Source organism: Mus musculus, chromosome 19 (assembly GCF_000001635.26).
Source record: "Mus musculus strain C57BL/6J chromosome 19, GRCm38.p6 C57BL/6J".
NCBI classification, from domain to species: Eukaryota; Metazoa; Chordata; class Mammalia; order Rodentia; family Muridae; genus Mus; species Mus musculus.
In genome coordinates, this window is record NC_000085.6 from 60,657,510 (window position 1) to 60,671,841 (window position 14,332).

General features: G+C 44.2%; 2 long non-coding RNA genes across 2 annotated transcripts in view; one reads left to right on the forward strand and one right to left on the reverse strand.

Annotated features, from left to right (window-relative positions):
- The window catches only part of Gm34459, an 18,965-nt gene continuing 4,633 nt past the window's right edge, over positions 1 to 14,332 (reverse strand). Inside the window, exons 2-4 of the long non-coding RNA XR_386855.3 lie at positions 7,608 to 7,756; positions 7,255 to 7,436; positions 1 to 1,502 (exon numbers count right to left, since the gene is read on the reverse strand). This is a non-coding gene — a long non-coding RNA (predicted gene, 34459). The remainder of the gene's footprint in view (positions 1,503 to 7,254; positions 7,437 to 7,607; positions 7,757 to 14,332) is intronic.
- Positions 13,479 to 14,332, forward strand: part of Gm34406 — a 14,709-nt gene continuing 13,855 nt past the window's right edge. Inside the window, exon 1 of the long non-coding RNA XR_386854.3 lies at positions 13,479 to 13,652. This is a non-coding gene — a long non-coding RNA (predicted gene, 34406). The remainder of the gene's footprint in view (positions 13,653 to 14,332) is intronic.

Below are 14,332 nucleotides of genomic sequence, written 5' to 3' on the forward strand. Positions count from 1 at the left end.
CAGAAGTTAAGTTTATGATATGACTCTCAGCACCAGCCAATTATGTTAAAGGCCACAGGAGTGTTCCAATTTGATGCTTGCACACATATTCCCTGCTTGCTGCTTACTGTAAAGTCTTGCCCGGATAGGCATTCGGGGCTCCATCACCAAAACCATCCTGCAAGACAGTGGTGTGTTGGGGGAGGGGGAGGGGGGCTGGAGCTGGCTTGACTAGAATAAAGACCCTGCTGTGAGTCGCATCAGATTGGCTCCTATGTGTGTTTTGAGGATCACTAACTTTTCCCTGGCACAACACTTGCAATATGTCTTGATGATGCTTGAGATTCACAGAATGGACCAAAGATAGGTCCAAAAGGTAAATATAGGCACAAAGATATAGATTTAGATCTATTTTTTTTCTCACTGTGAGGGTATTTGACAGAAGTGGCTTAAGAGAGAAGAGGTTTATGTTGGGTTATGGCTTCAGGGGAGTTTCAGCTCATCATGCAGAGAAGGCACAGTGCAGGAGCTATTTAATCAGTGCTGTTGGTGGAAGTGTGTGGCTCCTCATGTGGAGGCTGGATGGGAAAGCAACAGGACTGGAAGAAAAGCCACACTAGAACCCTCAAGGGCCTGTCTTCAGTGAGTCAGCTGCACACTCACAAGCTCTTAAAATAGCGCCACCAGCTGGAGACCAGGTGTTGAAACACATGAGCCATGGAAACATTTCATGCACAAACTGTTAACAATGGCCAGTTGATGTGTATTTCTGTTTTGTCCAGCTCATGCAGATTGCCAGTCTTTCCAGTTGCTCTCTCTTCCTGTCAATCCAAGAAGAGGGAGGGACCTCTTGGAAAACAAGCAGACTTGGCCGGTGGGGCTGGCTGCTTGGAGGACACCCTCTTTGGGCTCCAGACATGGGATGGGAAATACCAAAAAGAAAGAAGGACCCAGCTGTCACATTACCACCATGTGGCCAGCCCAACTCCATGTATTCCCCTCAACCTCTAGGCTTTCCCATATTCTTCAAAATAACCTAGCCACTTCTACTCAGTTCTTAACAGTCTCTCAACCTACTAATTCTCCTTTTTGCCTCAAAAACATAGTCTAATACCCTGATCAACACTAAGGGTCTCACCTTCCTCTTCTGCTTCACCCAGTCATCTGTCTGTCAAAACTCCCGAAGTGAAAACTTAAGGGTTCTTAGGAAAGTCAGTTGTGTTGGATGGCATTTTTTGCTGGGGCAAACACACGAAGGAATGTTTCTCTGAAGCAGACACAGGTGAAAGGGTGTTCTGCTAAAGCAAGCACTTGAAGGGACATGTGATAAAGGGTTCTTTGCTAACGACATGCATGTATTGGCCAGCCTTACATTGCATAGTTGAGCTCCAAAAACGCACCAAAAAAACTTCTGATGGTGTGATGCAGCTTCTTATCACTTCTGCGGACTGGGGCTGATTGGTAGAGTGACGTCAGCTGAGACAGACTCCCGTGCTGAGGCAAGACACAGGCTGAGGCAGGACCTGTGGAGGACACATGATGTTTGGAGGGCATATAAAAAGGACTACAGACGGTGACAGAGGCTGAGTTTGGCTTGCTTACATAGCTAAACACTTCTTGATTTCACGTCTTCGCTGATCTTTGCAGAACTTGTCCTAGTGTTCCTGTTGGCCCTGGTCCCTCCTGCTGATTCATGCTGAGGCTGAGGCCTGGCTGTCTCTGCTAGGTCATGACACCATTGCTGCTATCCCGATACTACTGAATTGGACTGCTGATTATATCTGTGAAGTGTTTGCAAGTGGATCAAGCTGATGCTGCTGACCTATGAACTGAACTGCTGATTTCCTGACAATGCATATAGGATTTGCTCCAAAGAACCATTTCTAAACAGGTCCACTTCCCCTGGCTCCTTTCTTTTCCACCACACCTGGTGGGTGGAAAGGGAGGTTACTAGCATTTAAGAACCATCATTAAAAATATGCTGTGAAAAATTAAGGTTATACCTCCCTTGCCCAGTCTAAAACCACCTGACTCTCTGTACTTCTGCTCCTATGATTCCTTAGCCAGGAGTACCCTTTCCAGACCATGACCTCTTCTACCCTTCACAGAAGTTTCCCTGGTGCCTTCACCAAAATGAGCAGTCCTCTCCACCCAGTGCAGGTTTCACACATCTGCTTCATTCTGTTATAACCACTGCTTGCTGTTTGCATGTTGTTTCTCTAACTAGATGGGAATCTCCTTTCAGAAAATACCTGGCTCAGAATGTGTTTCATGACGGTACCTAATTTATCCATTGACTGAACAAACTGTCCTGCAGTGTATGGAAGATGAAAGTTTGTTTTCTAAGTAAGCCAGTTACTACTAATGGCCAGTGTAGATAGCAGTTCCCATACTGTGACATAAAACTGTTTACTACACCCCTCCCAAGCAAAGACTCCCCTTCCTTAAGGCACTTGGGAGAGTGTATAAGTCAGCTGCTATAACAATGTACTGTGGGCTAGGCAGCTTAGATACAATAGGAAGATACTGCTTACAAACCTTGAGGCTAGAGGCCTCAGATCAAGACACCAACATGACTGGGTTCTAGTGAAGGCATCCTGGATCACATACTGAAATCTCCCTAAATTTTAACATGGTAAAGAGACACTGAGAAAGACCTTTGGGTTGCTTTCACAAGGACACTGATCCATCCATGAAGTCTTCACCCTGTTACTTAATTACCTCCCAGTGTTTCCACTTTCTAATTCAGTGTCACTGGTGCTATGAGATCTACATGGAATGGGTGGGGCACAAACATTCTGCATATGCATAGGAGAGCCTCTGTGGTCTTCACAATGGAGACTCCTTCTGAACTATAAAAGGACTATGAAATTTCTATAGCCCAGAACTTTGCTTCTGTGTAATACCTTTTTCATCATTGTGACAGAATGTCTATGATAAATAACTTTAAAGGAGGAATAATGGTTCATATTTTCAAAGTTTTCTGTCCATGGTTGGCTAATTCCATCAAGTTGAGCATGGGATAAGGAAGAGCACACACATGGGAGCAAAACTGCTCACCTCAAAGCAGCCTGAAGCCAATGAGAAATTAGAAGGAGATGGTTCCAAAACACGGAACATGCTCCAGTGATCCACTTCTTCCAAATAGGTTTTACCTCCTAAAAGTTCAACCACCTTCTGATAATGCTATCATCAGATGCATAGGAAGCCTTCAAAGTGAAATTTGGCTGGAAATCTAAATAACACAGTATTAGAGCACTCACCAAGAAGCTGTGGCGGCTACAGACCTGACCTCAAGCAGATATACACAGGCACAGCAGAGGTACAATCTCCATGCCCATGTAGAGGTAAGATGCTTATAGTCCACAGACAGCAGGATGCAGAGGGCTCTTCCCACACTGTGCACCAAGCCAATCCAGGAGGAGATTGAGCCACCATGGTTTTATTACATATCCGTGTGAGTAACCAAGAAAGATTTTCTATCCTTAACCTTTTTGTTTTGTTTTGTTTTGTTTTTTGTTTTTCGAGACAGGGTTTCTCTGTGTAACCCTGCCTGTCCTGGAACATACTCTGTAGACCAGGCTGGCCTTGAACTCAGAAATCCACCTGCCTCTGCCTCCAAACGCTGGGATTAAAGGCATGGGCCACCACTGCGGGGTATTCTTGACCTTCATTATCTCAATTCTTAAAGAGATCACAGCATAATTTGGGAATAATGGAACCCATTCTATACCCCTTCAAGCCAGAAGCACTTTATGCATTTTCTCAAAAAAAAAAAAAAAGACCCATTCCTACAATGCTTAGGTAAGATGTAAATTTTACCAGCTCTTTGGAGGGAAGACATTTTCGATTACACACCACAGTAAAGCTTCATAAAAATCACCTTTACCAATTCTCTCAATGCCCTCCAGCCCCTGGCTGGCTTCTCTCCTGTTATCATGTCCCTAAGGGCTCATAGATTCTTGGTCCCTAGGACAGCAAAACTCAGAGGTGAGGCTTCTGAGAAATGATTGCATTGTGATGGGTCTAACCTAATCTGTGGGTTAATCTAATGATGGACTCATAATCTGGTGGCTTTAGGGGGTAATAGAGGCTAGGAGATCGGGCTGAGTTGGAGGGAGTAGGTCACTGGGGAATGTGCTCTGAAAAGGCTGTGTCTTATCCCAGTTCCTGGTCATATTCTCTCTCTCAGTCTCCCTCCCTCCCTTTCTCCCCACTGCTCTGTCTTTCTGCCCTTCTCTCCCTTGTCTCCTGTTTGTCATAAATTGCTCTATCACCTGCTCCCTACCACAACATTTGTGTTCATTCAGGACCCAAAAGCCATGGAGCTAAGTGACCTAGACTGACACCTTTGATATTATGGTTCAAAGTAAATCTATCCTCCTTTAAGTTAATGTCAAATATTTTGTCACAGTATATTAAGTCACTTCTCATATTCTATTATCCACATTTATGGTCCTTACTGGAGTCCCTAGTAAACAAAAAGGGCACTCACTAGTAGTCATCTACTACAACTGAAAGGATGGGTGTTCTTATCTTTCAGCCACATCCCATGCTTCTTACAATATACTCTTAAGTTCAATCCTCACCCCCACCCCACCCCAAACAGCATCTTGGTATGAGAAAGAGTGTCACCAAGAGAATAAACTATTGGGTAATCTACACAATGACATGATAATAATATCACTGCTGTTTCTTTCATGAATTGGGCACTTTTTCCAGCCACTGGCCCTCCTCCTGTTCCCCAGTCCCACAGCTCCTCATCCCATTCCTCCTCCCCTCTGTCTCTGAGAGGATCCTCCACCACCACCAGGCCTCCCCACTCCCTGGGGCCTCAAGTCTCTCAGGGATTAGATGAATCTTCTCTTACTGAGGTCAGACCAGGCAGTCCTCTGCTATAATGTGTCACGGGCCTTGGACTACCTCATGTATGCAGCCTGATTGGTGGCTCAGTGTCTGAGAGCTCCCAGGGGTCTAGGTCAGTTAAGACTGCTGGTCTTCCTATAGGGTTAACCTATGAATCAGCACTTTTAAAGGCTGTGATATGCATTGCCTCACAGATTGCCTCCAGATACCTGAAATAGGTAACCTTACTAATAAGATAAGAAAATCTAGTCCTAGAAAGGTTGAGCAGCTACACCAAACACTAACAGAAGACAAATGACCCACTATTTTTGAATGGGCCAAGATTTGAATGGCCATTTCTCAAAAACATCAAGTGACCAATGAGCACAGGAAATGATGCTTAGAGCATCTATCCCTCCCTCCTCCTGCTCCTCTTTCCTTACTGCTCAGGAGGTAAGGCAATGATGCAGATTTAAACAACAAAACACCACTTCAGACTCACTAGGGTGATTTAGCAAGTCTCATCTCAACTCATGTGTGTCAGAGGATGTAAAACATATACACACAAAAACCAGTATCCAGATGTTCATAGCAATACAACTCAAAACCAGAAAGTAGAAACAACACAAGTGCCCATGAAGAGACAAGAAACTGGATGAAAAAAGAAAAAGGCCCATTAATAGAGTTTTATGCAGTGAACATGAGGACACTGAACCACGCTGTAGAATGAATGAGCCTGTAGAACTTTATGCTAATAAAGACAAAAACACAAAAGGCTGTAGATCATGTGATTGGAATGACATGACATGTCTGAAATAGATAGATCACGGAAATAGAAAATAAATCCATGGCTGCTCAGGGTTGGAGGAACAGGAAGTGGCAAGTGAATGCTTATGGGCATGGGGTTTTATTTTCAGTGATGAGATCATCTGGCATTAGATAGTGGCGGTAGTTGCAGAATCTTGCAGAGTATACCAAAAAACACTGGGTTGTATGTTTTCAAGGGTGAATTCTATAGTATGTGAGTTATATCTTTAAAAAAGTACGGCAGCTGATAAACACAGCAACCAAAAGTCTAAGTGAGCATTCAGGTCCTTCCTGGCATCTATCGTACTCTGAGCTGGTCACAGTCAGGATCACTTATGAGGAATATTTTGCTAACATACTTTGTGAGAGAGAAATTGGTTGGTTGGTTGGTTTGTTTGTTTGTCTGTTTGTTTGTTTCAATGGGGTTTCATAAACCTCTGGCTAGCATTAAGCTTTCTGTGTAGCTGAGAACAACCTGAACTTCTCATCCCCTCATCTCTACCTCCCAGGTGCTGGGATTACCTCCGTACTAGGAATCAAACCCAAGGCCTAGTAAGTCTGAAGTGCATGCTGGCCAAGCAGTCCACCCACTAAGCTGCATTTCCAGCACAGAAGCTGACGTTACTCCTTACCCCATGACTCTGGGAAGGAAGTCCTTTACTTATAGCTAATTGGATCAAAGGTGGGTCTGGAGCACCTACATCCTGATCAGAACTGTCACATTGGAGCCTGACTCAAGATGGACAGGTCAATCAGATTCCCACTCTCCACATTTACCTTCTCTTTGGAATTTGGGACTGGGGATGAGGCATGAAAGTCAAGGCCAAAGCATGAGGACACAGGGAAGACCTGGATTCAAGTCAGCTTCCAGAGACAGTGAACAAGCAGGATGAAGCAGCAATGACTCAGAAGGCAAGTATGGAGCCAAAGGAGGAAGGAAAGCCCTAGGTAAGGTAAGGACATGGATGCTGTGCAGCCCTTTATGTAGTCCTGCGCTTCAGGCATCCACAGACTCTGTCACTAGTATCCCTGAAGCCCCATCTGGGGTCCCCAGGAGCTCCTCATCTGGTTCCACACAACCCACCTGTCCCGAACTTGAGCTAGCTCAAGTGGATCCCTGCACTGAGAAGAGCCCATCTAAGACCCCCAGCAGGCATCTGTAGCCTCCAACCTTGAGCTTCCTGAATTGGTGGGCCTGGGGAAAGTCTCTTGGTGAGCCGTTCCTTTCAGAGAAGACAGCAAATCACAAAGACATTATGGGAAAACAGCCAAGATAGCATAGGTAACTGCCTGAAATTCAGGCTGAGCCCTAGGAGCAATAACTGGACAGGGGCTTCGGAAGCTCTAAGCCATGGCCAGCAAAGGGCAGGTGTCACCAGATGTAGGCTCTGGTTACCAGATGGGTGTGTTCCATACCTTCCTTGTGTCTTCTGACTTGATAGGATTTAGATGCTGCATCCCTCCACTGAGCAGAGAGTTAGAACCAGTGTAGAATAACCACAGTAGTCAGACAGAAAATCTCTAGACTGACCTTGAACACACCCATTTTCTTCAAAGTAAAAACACATTTCATGTTTCACTTTTAATGAAAAGAGAGAAAGAACTGTTGCTGGAAATATTTACCTTCATCTCCTGTTCTGAGAGACTGGGAGATTTGTCAGCTTTGATCTCCACTTGTTTAATTACCAGGAAATGGAGTACGTCTGAGCCAGCAGGATCAACAAGGCTCACTCTTGCTGCAAAAGTTGGCAGTGGGCACCCAGAAACCCGGCCTTCCATTTTCCCAGATCAAAGCTCAACCAGCCCTAAGATGAAAGAGATTTTTGATAAAACAGTGGGGTCTTGGTTGGAGGCGTCCACTAGACCAGCTATGAGGCCTCCCTTCTGTCACCAAGGAAAGGACCCTGTGCAGCTTATTCACACCAGGGCTTATAAGCAGTCCCAGTACCCTACACACCCACTAACTTTGCTCTTACCAGTGACTTCCATGTCTGCTTAGAACTTTCCTGCTATAGTCTTAGGGATCCTCTTCCTGAGCTTCATCCACATAACCCAGGTAGCCATAGAGGTAGCTAGGAGATGGAATTCAAGGCAGAAGATGGCTTTTCAGGGATAGACTGACCACCTGTAATAAAGAAGCTGGGGGTTGACCTCTGAGAAACTCAGAGTTGGCTGGTAACCATGGAGACAAGGACAGCCAATATACAGGGAGAACACTAGTGGTCACCTTCGAGAGCATCCAGCTCTCCTTAATAGGCTCACCTCTGAGTGTTCAGTGAAACATAATCTAAAAGACTTTTTGTTTTTGTTTTTGTTTTTGTTTTTTTGGTTTTTGAGACAGGGTTTCTCTATGTAGTCCTGGCTGTCCTGGAACTCACTTTGTAGACCAGGCTGGCCTCGGACTCAGAAATCTGCCTGCCTCTGCCCCTGCCTCCCAAGTGCTGGGATTAAAGGCGTGCACCACCACCGCCCAGCCTCTAAAAGACTTTTAATGTGTGTCTTTATGGTTCTATGCACTGATTTACTTCTATAGAATTGCACAACTTAATGAGGAAGGCACATGGGATGATGATGATGACGACAACATGTTGTAAAAAAAAAAACAAAAAAAAAAACATTTAATTCTCTCAAACACATGGAGGTCATTATTACTATTATCCCCATCTGACAGATAAGGAAATTAAGACCAAGGAGGTTAAGTAACTCATTCAATTTCACATAACTGCTAAGTGACAGAGAACAATGTAAAGACATTACACTCCCTTATATTCCAACCGGGGGAGGGGGGGTGAATCCTTCAGTAACGACAAAACAAACCAATAAAAGAATATGGCACATACTTATAATGTCCAGTTTTAGCAGAGTCAGAAAATTAAAGCCCTTCCCCCAACACAGCACACTTCCTCTTTCTGTAAATAAAGTTAGATTGGCACATAGCCACACCCGTTTGTGACGTGTAGTCTAGAATCGATTTTACATTGCACTTACAGAATCGAGAGCTCTCAATAGAGACCTAAAATATTTATTTTCTGGCCCTTTAAAGTTTGCCAAGCCCCTCTCTTATGGTGATCAATCGGCTGAGTTTACCTGGGTCTGGTGGGGAGCTTGAGATGCAAGACTATATTTTAAAACCAGTGATGTGCTGGACAAACATCCTTTCTGCCTGGGGGAGGAGAGCTCAATACAGGGTTTGGATGTATGTGGTAGAACATCAAGGGCATTCCTAACAGTAGGGGCCTAGAACACAAGACAGTTGGGGGGGGGCAGTAAGCTAGATGACGACCCAGAGTACAGTGCCTGCTGGGGAGCATCTAACCAAAAACTATACCAAAGTGATATTCTTGTAACATTGGTGACATTACAAACTGGTCCTATCTACTAGACAGTCTGTAAATGCATGCCCAGCTGTTAAATGTTGAGGTGTATGGGCCTTTGGGGACATAATTATATTAATAAGCCTAAATTAATATGATCCTCCCCTTTCTTGTGTAGGGTCTCATGTAACCCAATATAACCCAAAATTCTTTTTTCACTCCTCTCTTTTTTAAATTAGATATTTATCCCCTTTCCTCGTTTCCCCTCCAAAAATCCCCCTACCCCATCCCCTTCCCCCTGCTCACTAACCCACCCACTCCCACTTCCCTGTCCTGGCATTCCCCTACACTGGGACCCTTCACAAGACCAAGGGCCTCTCCTCTCACTGATGTCCCACAAGGCCATCTCTGCTACATTTGCACTGGAGCCATAGGTCTCTCCATGGGTACTCTTTGGTTGGTAGGCTTAGTCCCTGGGAGCTCTGGGAGTACTGGTTGGTTCATATTGCTGTTCCTCCTATGGAGCTGCAAACTCTATCAGCTCCTTGGATCCTTTCTCTAGCTTCTCCAATGGAGACCCTGTGCTCAGTCCAATGGATAGCTGTGTGCATTCACCTCTGTATTTGTCAGGCACTGGCAGAGCCTCTCAGGAGACAACTATATCAGGTTCCTGTCAGCAAGCACTTGTTGGCATCCACAATAGTATCTGGCTTTGGTAACTGTATATGGGATGGATTCCCACGTGGGACAGTCACTAGATGGCCTTTCCTTCAGTTTCTGCTCTAAACATTGTCTCTGGGGTCAAAGTAAAGTTGGCTGACCTGACTCTAGCAGAAAACAAGATAGATGGTTTCAGGAACAATACCTCTGGTTGACCTCTGGCCTCTACATGCACACACATGTACCTGCACACCCATGAAATACACCCATGCCGGTCCAGTACATACAGGTGATCACACACACACACACACACACACACACACAGAGAGAGAGAGAGAGAGAGAGAGAGAGAGATGTTTAAGGTATAGGTTTTGTTTTTTGTTTTTTTTTGCAAAATTTGAGATAGAAAATATCAACTCTGATTTCTTTGAAGTCATGGATTCTTTATCCTATTCCATATTCCTTGGATTGTTAAAATGTCTACCTGCTGACTTTACAGACAGAAAAATATGGAAATGTCACCAAGGAAATGTATCTGTCTATATTTTCAAAATGTAGCCTTACAAACTTTGGAAAACCTCTCTTAATGCCCCCGAAATCAACCCTAGAATGGAATTCGACCTTGAGTTCCTCTTTGCACAGGCCCAGGAGATTTGATCCCATGTCAATGGCATCAAACACATTCCATATAAACACTAGGGAAGAAATCCTCCTTCCCAACTCTCTACAAACAGAATAAGGAAATTAGCCATGGAATCAACCCCAACCATGTTTTTAGGAATCTTTTCATGCAAGTCATAATATTTTGGAACTGAGATTTACTTTAGAATATTTTAATAACTCTAGCACTGTGACTAGAAGTCCTTTGTAGCTGGTCTCAAGAGCCTTCCTGGGACACTGCACTTAATGAGGTTTATAATTCAATATAACTACATCTGCATCTTTAATTATGCCTAACATTTAATCTTCATTGCTCCACTTGAATTGGAAGAGCTAAAATTAGGCCTGCTGTAGTTTAATCTGATAATAAACATCCATGACATTTAGAGCAAAAATGTACCCGTTTCATTAGAATAGCCGACACATTTACTTTTTGCCTGAACTGAACAAACACTCAGCACTCCTGATTGTAGCAGAAGTCACATTTTAAACAATCTGCCAATAGACTTCTGGACTCTGAGGTAGAAAAGTTCTTGAAGGTTAAGTTTCCAGCACTATCAATTTAAAATGGAGGGAACTGACTGAACTTTAAAGAAGAAGAAGCCACTGGTTCCAAGGTCATGTAGCAAGTTAGCAGGTCAAATGTGTTATGTTAGCAATTCCTCTAGGCTCCACCCAGCAGCTAACTAGCAACAGCTTGCATCTCCCAAATGTCCCTGCTTCTGTGTTTTCCCACATATTTACAATAAACCTTTCCTTTCACCATACGTAGGCACAGTCCATGTTTCCTTTTCTTTTCCTTTTTATTTTTTATTCACCCCTACACATTTCTAAAAGAAAGAGAGAAAGAAAGAAAGAAAGAAAGAGAGAGAGAGAGAGAGAAAGGAAGGAAGGAAGGAAGGAAGGAAGGAAGGAAGGAAGGAAGGAAGGAAGGAAGGAAGGAAGGAAGAAAGAAAGGTTAAATAGGCTGAAGTTTTGGTTGGCTGCAGGTCCAGGAGGAAGCAGAGGTAGTTTGGAGTTTTGTTTCTGTATGTGAGGGCACAGTAAAGAAACCACCCAAATGGCTGCTCCATGTTTGGGGGTGGTTATTATGGAGGAGAGAGAGAGAGAGAGAGAGAGAGAGAGAGAGAGAGAGAGAGAGAGAGAGAGAGAGAGAGAACATTTAGAAACATCTGAAAGAGTTCAGAGAAGCAAGAAAAAGAAGCAGACTGGACATTGTCAGAGCTAGCTGTGAGAGGCAGGAGAATAGCAGGTGTCTTAGTTAGGGCTTTACTGCTGTGAACAGACACCATGACAAAGGCAAGTCTTATACGGGACAACATTTAATTGGGGCTGCCTTATGGGTTCAGAGGTTCAGTCCAATATCATCAAGGCAGGAACATGGCAGCATCCAAGCAGACACAGGTAGGAGGAGCTGAGAGTTCTACATCTTCATCTGAAGGCTGCTAGCTAGGATGAGAGTCTTATAGCCCACACACACAGTGACACAACTACTCCAACAAGGTCACACCTTCTAATAGGCCAGGTCACTCCTATATACAAACCATCACAGCAGGGAATAATAAGAATACTGAAAATAGCAGGGATCATGGAAATAGGGTGGGAAACCTTGCCATCATATAGAGGATAATTCCCCAGATCCTTATCTGGGGAATACAGGAGGGAAGACTGTTAACGGAAACATCCTGGGAGTTTAGGGTAGAAGGAGGGATGAGAGGGGTCAGCATGCTACAGGATTTTTGAGATGCATAACTAGTTTAAGTAGGGACAGAGGTAGGCCAGCATGGGCTTTGATATGTAGCCACAGGTGTATGTCAACGGAGAGCCATATACCCCCTCTGACAGATGCAAAGGAAATGACTTCGTGAAGTTTCACAAGTTCCTGAGGGATGCTGGCTTTAATCTAACCACCAGAAACCCTTCTATAGTTCAGTTTGAGCTAGGCCAACACTTATTCCTGAGCATAAGAACTTTTTGAGACTTAACAGTTTCTAGGACACTAAACAACAGAAAGCCCCATTTAGGAAAGAGGGTGGGAAACAGATTTACTGATTTAAAGCTGGAGCAGTGGCTGAAAACTGTGTCCCTAGAAGTACTAAGACTGTCACTTACGAAAGGAGAGGGTACAAACAGCACATGGGGACCCCATCACCTGCTGCCTTGGTGGCCATGATTGGGACATGCTTGTTATCTACCCATTATAAGACCTGACTCTTTTTTTTTTTTAATTCTGCAACAGTTTGTGACTTTTTTTATTGGATATTTCCTTTCTTTACATTTCAAATTCCCTTTCCCGGTCCCCTCCCCCACCGGAAACTCCCTATCCCATTCCCTCTCCACCTGCTTCCATGAGGGTGTTCCCTCACCCAGTCACCCACTTCTGCCTCCCTGTCCTGGCATTCTCCTACACTGGGTCATTGAGCCTTCACAGAACCAAGGGCCTCTCTTCCCATTGATACCCAACAAGGCCATCCTCTGCTACATATGCGGTTGGAGCCATAGGTCCTTATGTGTCCTCTTTGGTTGGTGGTTTAGTTCCTGGGGGGTTGCAAACCCCTTCAGCTTCTTCAGTCCTTTCTCTAACTCCTCCACTGGGGACTCTGTGCTCAGTCCAATAGATGGCTGTGATCATCTGCCTCTGTACTTGTCAGGCTCTGGCAGAGCCTCTCAGGAGACAGCTATATCAGGCTCCTGGTAAGACTGATTCTTTACCATGAGCCTTGGCTTTGAAATGGGCCTCTATACTGATGAGAGTTACTGTAAAATCACTTATGAGGAAAGTGTGTGTGTGTGTGTGTGTGTGTGTGTGTGTGTGTGTGTGTGTGAGAGAGAGAGAGAGAGAGAGAGAGAGAGAGAGAGAGAGAGAATTGAGATGAGCCTGCAAAACAGAGGCCCCTAAACTATAAGAAAGGTAAAGAAAAACAGCAGGGCTAACTGGAAGTGCTGGATGCTTACCACAAACCAATGATAGTGGAACAGTCTGAAAACGATTAGGAAATAAGTATGTTAACAGACTTAGGAGATGGCATTTATGAAAAAACAGCTCTAACAAAGTAAAAATGACCAACTATGAACAAAATGGGTCATGTGATGGCAAAAGCAATCTCTTCAGGGCATGAGCATGACATGGCCATTGGCCATTAAACATAGGTTGCTGTGGTGACCTACATAATGCTTGACCCTGTAGTCATGGCAACAAAATAACCAGAACAATACAGTGTTAGCTAGGACTATGGTAATGACAACAGTAATGACACCCCTAGAGGAGAGGATCACAAGACCTAAACCTGGGATTCCACTCAGTACTCCCTTCTTCTCTTCTCCAGCTGCACATGATCTTGAAAGGTGAAAGGTTAACTGAAGATGTGAGTTCATGAAGCAGCTTTGGTGAGCTGGTGATGAGTGGGACTTGTCAGTTATGCAACTGTTTTTGGGGGAGGGGGGTTGTTGGTTTTGTTTGTTTGTTTGTTTGAGTTACCAAGACCTCTGTAAGTAATCCCTCACCCATGCTCCTATAAGAAAGTCCAATCAACTCACTGGTTCACCAAGTCACACTTGGATAGAATCATTACTTTGTCCTCAGTGCCCTATCTGGGGTGAATATATGCAAGGTTACATCCCCTCAAGAACAGTAACATAGCAGATCACTTTTTTAAAAAGTCAGAAATTCTAGAATGAAAAAGTAAAGCACTGAGGCCACTTGAGCAGATGTAAGCTTCAAGGGAGACTGGGAAAGGCATTTGGAAATATGTCTGGGATGGGCAAAGAAGCCGAGAATTCACAACTGAGGAATCTTGAATGGCTGAGAAACACCTAAAGAAATGTTCAAAGTTCTTAGTAATCAGAGAAATGCAAATCAAAATGACCCTGAGATTCTACCTTACACCAATCAGAATGGCTAAGATCAAAACCTCAGTTAACAACACATGTTGGAGAGGCTATGGAGAAAGAGAAACACTCCTCCATTGCTGGTGGGATTACAAACTGGTACAACCATTCTAGCAATCAATCTGGAGGTTCCTCAGAAAATTGGAAATAGATCTACCTGAAGACCCAACTATACCACT